This window comes from Miscanthus floridulus, chromosome 7 (genome assembly GCF_019320115.1).
Source record: "Miscanthus floridulus cultivar M001 chromosome 7, ASM1932011v1, whole genome shotgun sequence".
Taxonomy (NCBI): Eukaryota; Viridiplantae; Streptophyta; class Magnoliopsida; order Poales; family Poaceae; genus Miscanthus; species Miscanthus floridulus.
This window is the reverse complement of record NC_089586.1, coordinates 18,412,875-18,420,973: the sequence shown is the minus strand read 5'-3', so window position 1 is coordinate 18,420,973 and position 8,099 is coordinate 18,412,875. Positions and strand designations below refer to the sequence as shown.

The 8,099-nt window shown below is 42.7% G+C and overlaps 1 pseudogene; it reads left to right on the top strand.

Annotated features, from left to right (window-relative positions):
* Positions 1 to 4,840: 4,840 nt before the first annotated feature.
* Positions 4,841 to 7,731, top strand: LOC136462711 (1,4-dihydroxy-2-naphthoyl-CoA synthase, peroxisomal-like; annotated as a pseudogene).
* Positions 7,732 to 8,099: the final 368 nt, after the last annotated feature.

Below are 8,099 nucleotides of genomic sequence, written 5' to 3'. Positions count from 1 at the left end.
TTAGTTTATGGATGGAGGCACTGAAAACCGCCATTCACATACTTAATCGAGTACCAAGTAAATCGGTGCCTAAAACACCATATGAATTATGGACAGGAAGGGAACCCTCACTTAACCATTTGCGTGTGTGGGGCTATCTGGCTGAGGCAAAAGTGTTTAACCCAAACATAGGAAAGTTAGACTCCAAGACAGTCAGCTGCCATTTTATTGGCTATCTAGAAAGATCGAAAGGATATCGCTTCTATTATCCTGACAGACATACGAAGATTGTAGAAACAAGACACGCTGTGTTCTTGGAGGATAACATGATCAGGAGGAGCGTGGTAGCACGAGAAATCAGCCTATAGGAGAAGCGGGTACATGTACCCACTCCGATGGTTGAAGAACCATTCTTCACGCTACCTGCTACTGTTGCACCGACAGTGCAGGATACTATAGTGCCAACACCTGTTGCAAGTTCTCCCATGGCGACAATAAATGAACATGAGGAACCTGTCCTTGAGGAACCTATCCTTGAGGAACCTATAGAACCAAATGTTGCACATGAGGAAGAACAACAACAACCCAATGTGGAACAAGTGCCGGAGGCACCTAGAAGGTCTCAAAGAATAAGACGATCAGCTATTACTGATGACTATGAAGTTTATGAAACAGAAGAATGTCAGATGGGGGATGATCCCACCTCATTTGAAGAAGCCATGAGAAGCGACCACTCATCAAAGTGGCTTAAGGCCATGGAAGATGAATTGAAATCAATGAGTACCAATAAAGTTTAGGACTTAAAAAATATTTCCAAAGGAGCCAAAATAGTAGGCTGTAAATGTATCTACAAAACAAAATATAACTCCCAAGGGAATATAGAAAGATTTAAAGCACGACTTGTGGCGAAAGGCTTCACGCAAAGAGAAGGGATTGATTACAATGAGACGTTTTCTCCAGTCTCATGTAAAGATTCCTTTAGAATTATAATGGCACTTGTAGCCCACTATGATTTGGAGTTACATCAAATGGATATAAAGACGGCTTTCCTAAATGGGGATTTGGAAGAAAATGTTTATATGGCACAACCAAAAGGTTTTGTCGTAAAAGGAAAGGAAAATATGGGATGCCGCCTGAAGAAATCAATCTACGGATTGAAGCAAGCTTCAAGACAGTGGTATTTGAAGTTTGATAGAACGATAAAATGTTTTGGGTTTGAAGAAAATATTGAGGACAATTGCGTTTATGCAAAGTTCAGGAATGGAAAGTACATATTCCTAATTTTGTATGTGGATGATATCTTGCTTGCTAGTAGTGATATCAATCTACTAATGGAAACGAAGAAATTCTTGTCCTCAAACTTTGATATGAAAGATCTCGGTGAGGCCTCGTTCATTTTGGGAATAGAGATTCACCGAGACAGGAGAAAATGGGTTCTAGGATTATCGCAAAAGGCATACATAGAAAAGGTCCTGAAGAAATTTAGTATGCATGCGTGCAGTCCTTCACCTGCTCCTATAGTCAAGGGCGATAGATTTGGGGAACATCAGTGTCCCAAGAACCAATATGAAATTGATCGAATGAAAGCGGTACCGTATGCTTCAGCTGTTGAAAGTTTACAATATGCTCAAGTGTGTACACGCCCTGACTTAGCTTTTGTTACCGGGTTACTTAGCAGATATCAAAAGAATCTAGGAATTGAACATTGGAAATTAGTGAAGAAAGTCCTGCGTTATTTGCAGGGTACGAAAGGCCTCATGCTTACGTATAGAAGATCTGACTCTCTACAGATAGAGGGGTATTTAGATTCTGATTATGCGGGAGATGAAAGAAAATCCATGTCAGGATATGTATTTACTCTCGCAGGAGGGGCTATATCGTGGAAAAGCTCTAAACAAACCGTAACTACATCCTCGACAATGTATGCCGAGTTTGTAGCATGCTATGAGGCAACGGGGCAGGTGAATTGGCTAAAGAAATTCATACCCGGATTGAAAGTGATTGATGATATAAATGAACCACTGAGATTGTATTGTGATAACAATCCAGCGGTATAGTACGCTCACAACAATAGGTCAAGTGGTGCTGCCAAATACATTGACATAAAGTACTATGTTGTGAAAGATAAAGTTTGGAATCATATAATAAATCTTGAGCATATAAGTACAGAGAAAATGCTCGCGGATCCGCTCACAAAGGGCTTACCACCCAACGTGTTCAGAGAACACGTAGCCAGTATGGGTTTAAGGGAAAGCTTATGATTCCCGAACATACGAAGGGCCTAAAGAAAGTTTACATTTCAAAACGGAGAAATGTATTGTGGCTGTTAGTCTAACGGCACTAATTGCTGTGACGATGGGACAGTTCTATGCACTAATCTGTGATGAAATAGGATGGAAGCAAGAAAATTATGAATTGAAAGTTTTGAGTATGAAATTAAAGAACAAAAATAGATGAGAGATCAAGGGGGAGAATGTTAGGTTTGATCTCCCACCAGTTAGGCCCAACGGTCTATTTGGGCCTTGTTCTCGCGCCCTGATCGGGGGCACCCAACTCTACATGGTTGGTGGGCCCCCGTCGCACAGCGCTATAAAGGAAAGGTGGGAGCCGGGACTCGCAGTACGAGGTTCACCGCGCCGCCAGTCACCCCACCGATATCCTAACCCTAGACCCGATCTTGAGAAGGGGCGCTGCCAGCGACGGGAAGCACCACCGACGCCGGCAACGCCACCCCGACGCACACGCCGCCGCTGAGGACGCCACAGCGCCGACTCCCTCTCCACCGAACATCGCTGCCGGCGCGCAGATGGCGTCCGTCAACGAGACCCCGGCCGGTGCTTCAACCACTACGGCCTTCGATGGTTTGCTACCTATCACCCCCTTTCTCTCTGTCTCCCTGTGAATCCCGAACACCTATTCTACTACTATGTATCCCGATCTGATGAATATGCCTAAAAAGAAATCTAACAGAGGTGTCTATCTATCTTGTCTACAGGGAACCATCATTACTAGTTGCTAATGATGAGATTAACAATTTGATCACTAAATAAGGTGGTGTTTGAATCATTAGTCCAAGTAAACTTTAGTCCTTGCTAGGCTGTTTGGATCTATGGGCTAAACTTTAGTCCTCTAATCTATAATAACTGATTTATCCTCATTTAATTATCCATGTACAGCCATACATACGAGCGGTAAGGGGTATGGGGCGTCCAGTAGGGGCTCCACCCCTCCTGTTTCATAAAAAAACCGTGAAGGAAAGTAAAGTAAAGTGTCACCACCAATAACAAAATGCTCCTAGAATAGAAATGCAAAGGAAAGTAAAGTGTCACCAACAATAACAAAATGGGCAAATCGATGACTGATTCCCGAACCGTGAAGGATCTCCATGTACTGCGTCTCTATCCTCTGCATGAAGCAGCGACCTCAGATTCGAGTCCTATGCTGAACCCTATCAGCTCATAGCCTACCATCTCAACGTATCCGCAGTAGGGCATAATAGAAAATGTAGCCCCAAGGATATTACTGCTAACACATTGCAATCAGCGGGCATATGGGAAGCACCCTACCTCAGTAAGAGTGCCGTTGAATTTCCGTGCATCTGCTCGGGTTCCCGCGGACGACAGCGCCGCCGTTCACCGGTGAGGAAATTCGTCTCGGAAAAGAAGAACAAAAAACGGGAGAGATAAGGTTGGGGACTGGAAGGATGGGTCCACGAGAAGCCCCTATATGAAGTATTGAGCAGTGAAATTGAGCAACATCGGCCTTCTTGGCCCAGAAAAAAGTGCATATTTTCTCCTTTTTCTAGGAGAGGGGGGAGGACAGTTTTTTTTTTCAGTAATCTGCAACTTCCAAAGTTTGTGGTGGGAAAATGTCGTTCTCTGATAAATAAATAAATATTTCTCAAAAAAAGATAAATAAATAAATTGGTAACAATTTTAAAAGTAGTTTTTTTTTATTTTAACATAATGTTAAGGTTTAACTCCTTTCTCCCTCTTCTGGCGTCTTAGCGACAGTGGAGAGCAGTGTGTAATAACGTGTTGAGTGAAAAATGTCGCATAGGTGAAAATTACCGATGTCTCTCATTGATGAACAGTACGTGTATATATATAGCAACAGGTTGTCAGTGAGTCAGTGAAAAGGTGTCTATCTATCTTGTCTACAGGGAACCATCGTTACTAGTTGCTTATGACGAGATTAACAATTTGATCACTAAATAAGGTGGTGTTTGGATCATTAGTTCAATGACTAAAGTTTAGCCCCTAAACTTTAGTCTTGTTGGGCTATTTGGATCTATGAGCTAAACTTTAGTCCTCTAATCTACCATAACTGGTTTACCCTCATTTAATTATCCATGCATAGACATACATACAAGCGGCAAGGGGTATGGGGCATCCAGCGCCCGCCCCGAGGGAGTTTAGCCCAGTTTAAGGTCCTTTTGGGAGCAAAATATTTTAGCCTAGTTTTTAGGCATTTGCTCACTTTTAACCCTCCATGTTTGGATCTCCGTGGTAAAAAAAAAGAGCTAAAAGTGCAGGACTAAAGTTTCGCCATGGGATCCGAACAGGGCCTAATTAATCTTAACTTATACAGTGTGTTTTCCTCTCAAGTCCTCGTCACTACTATATAATGATTTGATTTAACACATAAAAGGTTATACACGTTAACTCAAAAATGAATTTTACTTTTATCTAAGTTTAAAAATCCCAAACAAAAAAAGGAGTGCGTTAAAATATCATTTGTTTTTATAACCGTTGAAATATTATTATCGTCATCCTGGTGAAGCACATGACAGCACTCAACGTGACTCCGCGTGCACATGCATGTCCCTCTAACTAAATCCAACAATTCTAACCACGCCGTCCTCCTGGTTCAGCAGGCAGGATGATATCCTCTGCGGTCGGAATTGGTTCCTCAGAAGTCAGAAGGCAGCTGCAAAGCGATACGGATAACCTTGGCTAGCTCTCGCCATGGCCGACGCTGCGGGGAGGAGGCTGGCCCGCATCGCCGCCCACCTCGTTCCGTCGTCGTCGTTCCCGGTTACGCACGCCACCGTCCCTCCCCTGGCGCCTTCCTCCACGGCAGCGTCGTCGTCGTCGTCGTCCTCGCCGGCGAGGGACAGCTACCGGCGCGTACACGGCGACGTGCCGTCGGAGCCACCGGAGTGGCGCGCCGCCACGGACGAGTCGGGGAAGGAGTTCGTCGACATCGTCTACGAGAAGGCCGTAGGAGAGGGCATCGCCAAGGTGAGTCTCCCTGCTTCCGTCGACATCCTTTGTGAAGTTTTGGATTCAATTCCTGTCAACAGTGCAGCTGCTCGATTGTGGATTTCCAAGAACTTTAATCGTTCGCTGCTTACTGGATTACAATTACAGTTACACGGGTCTTGCATTTGGTGTTCTGTTCAATGATGCGTATGTATTGCTGCTGCAGATCACCATAAACCGGCCAAACAGAAGGAACGCGTTCCGTCCGCTGACCGTGAAGGAGCTTATGCGCGCATTCAACGATGCTAGAGATGATAGTTCCATTGGAGTCATCATTCTTACAGGGAAGGTACTACTACTACCGATGCTTTTAGAGGAGAAACAAAAGAAGAAGAAGAAACATTTGTGGAGCTGGGTTAGCTGTCGGAGATAAGATAAGCTTATTTTGGATGTTTTGGTTGACCAGGGAACCGAGGCGTTCTGCAGCGGCGGTGACCAGGCGTTAAGAGATTCTGATGGATACGTTGACTTCGATAGCTTCGGCCGCCTCAACGTTCTAGATCTCCAGGTCAGACCGCACCTCTTCGACACTTTTATGCATGAGTAAATAAACTTGATAAGTTATGGGGCACGATTATTGTTTTCTGTAAGAGAATCGTTGTTGTGCTGAACTTTTCTTTTGAGAATGAATTATTTTTTAGAAAAATTGCACGTCTTCTATCAATGATTTCTTTACGCGCAATGCAGGTGTCCACTTGTAGTGCAGGTGATTTCTTTAGTAGGTTTGAATTGATTTACATCGTTCAGCTTCTAACACATAATATGATGATAGATAGTTAGACTAGAATTCCTGACTACTGAATATTTATGCTGATGTCCCGCTTAGTAAATTTGCAGGAGCGGATTTTGCTTGTCATGTTGCCACTTGTAGTCTTAGTGTGTAAAATTAAATGATAATCTTTTAGTTCATAAGACATTAGCACTCTATCGTTAATACTAAGAAAATCAGATGAATCATTTCTTCAGGTGCAAATTCGCCGTCTTCCAAAACCTGTTATTGCTATGGTATGATTATCATCATTGTTATTCGTCTTTTCCTATTTCCTTACTTCATCTTATCTTATACACTGATTTCCTGTCATCATTTACTATCAGGTTGCTGGTTATGCTGTTGGTGGTGGGCATGTCTTGCATATGGTGTGTGACATAACAATTGCAGCAGACAATGCGATATTTGGGCAGACAGGGCCCAAGGTGATTTTCTGGTCTATTTTGTATCTTGGTGTATAGGATGCAGATAATGCCAAATACCAATAAAGTGAAATAATCAGTGTCCTTCTGGAATTACCTTTTCTATGCTTATTAACTAATCCTTTTCCTTTCTTTAACCGTAACAGTAAGCATGATGTATAGTTAACATCCCATCTTGTACTTCGTATCACAGGTTGGAAGCTTTGATGCTGGTTACGGATCTTCAATAATGTCCCGGTTGGTGAGTTATCATGCTGATCTATCGGTTACTTGCTCAGATGTTCGTCACGGTGTCCTAGCTACAACACATTTCAATCTAGTTCTAGTGAGACATTACTCCTATCATACATTGTTCGGAAAAAGAAACAAAGCACCTTCAATGCCCCAAAGAGTTTGTTCTGAATAACATATTATCCCATCAAGTGTTTTGAGTCGTGGACCAGTATTGCATTTTTCATATTATCAGCATATACATGATATAAATAGCATGGTATTCTCTGTCCAAATCCAATTATTTCCCTCGTGCACAGGTTGGACCGAAGAGAGCCCGTGAGATGTGGTTTCTGTCGCGGTTCTATACAGCTGATGAAGCTGACAAAATGGGACTTGTGAACATTGCTGGTGCCAGTGAGTGCAGAAATCTATCATTAATTAGTTACCAAAAAACAAACTGTTTGGATCCTGCTGATGCAGTGACAAGTACACTGCTTCTGTACATGCAGCTTGCTCAACTGGAGCAAGAAACTGTCAAATGGTGCAGGCAGATCTTAAGGAACAGCCCCATGGCCATCCGGGTGCTGAAATCTGCACTCAATGCTGCTGATGACGGCCATGCAGGTCTTCCAGGTATAGCTTGCCAAAGCCAATTTAAGCTTCTGTTTTGTGTGGTGAACTACTGACGAGTGACGACGCCGCTGCTGCAGGAGCTTGGCGGGAATGCCACCCTGATATTCTACGGCACTGAGGAGGCAAAGGAAGGGAAGAACGCGTACATGGAGAGACGACGCCCCGGATTTCTCCAAATTCCCACGGAAGCCTTGAGTTTCAGTTTGATTCTGTAATGACCTATTCAATTACTTTACTGAATGTTTTTCCCAACTTGGAAATGAGAAAAGGAGTGGTCACAACTCACAAAATAATAATGCCAGCAGGTAGGTAGTGTGTATATCATTATCGTTTACTACTATGCGAGGCGATGGATGATGGGACCATTTTTTTGTCAATCTATTTGCATATATGCGAAAAATGTAATTTGTATGAATATTCAAATCGATGGAAAATAAAGCTAGATGCATTTGATTCACCTTTCTTTGGCTTTCTTCAGTTCTTGGTTTCGTGGAACTTTTCTAAAGTAAAGTCTAATAGGTTTAATGCTTGTGCTCACATTGCTGTTAGGGTTTGCGCTTTGTTTCCAGATACTTATGTTGCTTTTTGCTAGCATTTCTTTAATCAACTCTAGGATTATAATTTTTTTTGCTAGCACAACAAACAGAATCCTATGCACACCGACAACTTTTTTGCCTAGCAATCTGCAACCTCCAAAATTTGGGATGTGAAAAATATCCATCACAAATAAATTGGTAATAATTTCGAAGCAGTGTTTTTGAGATAATGTTAAGGTTTAGCAGCTCCTGAGGATGTTGGATTTTATTTACAGTGTACAAC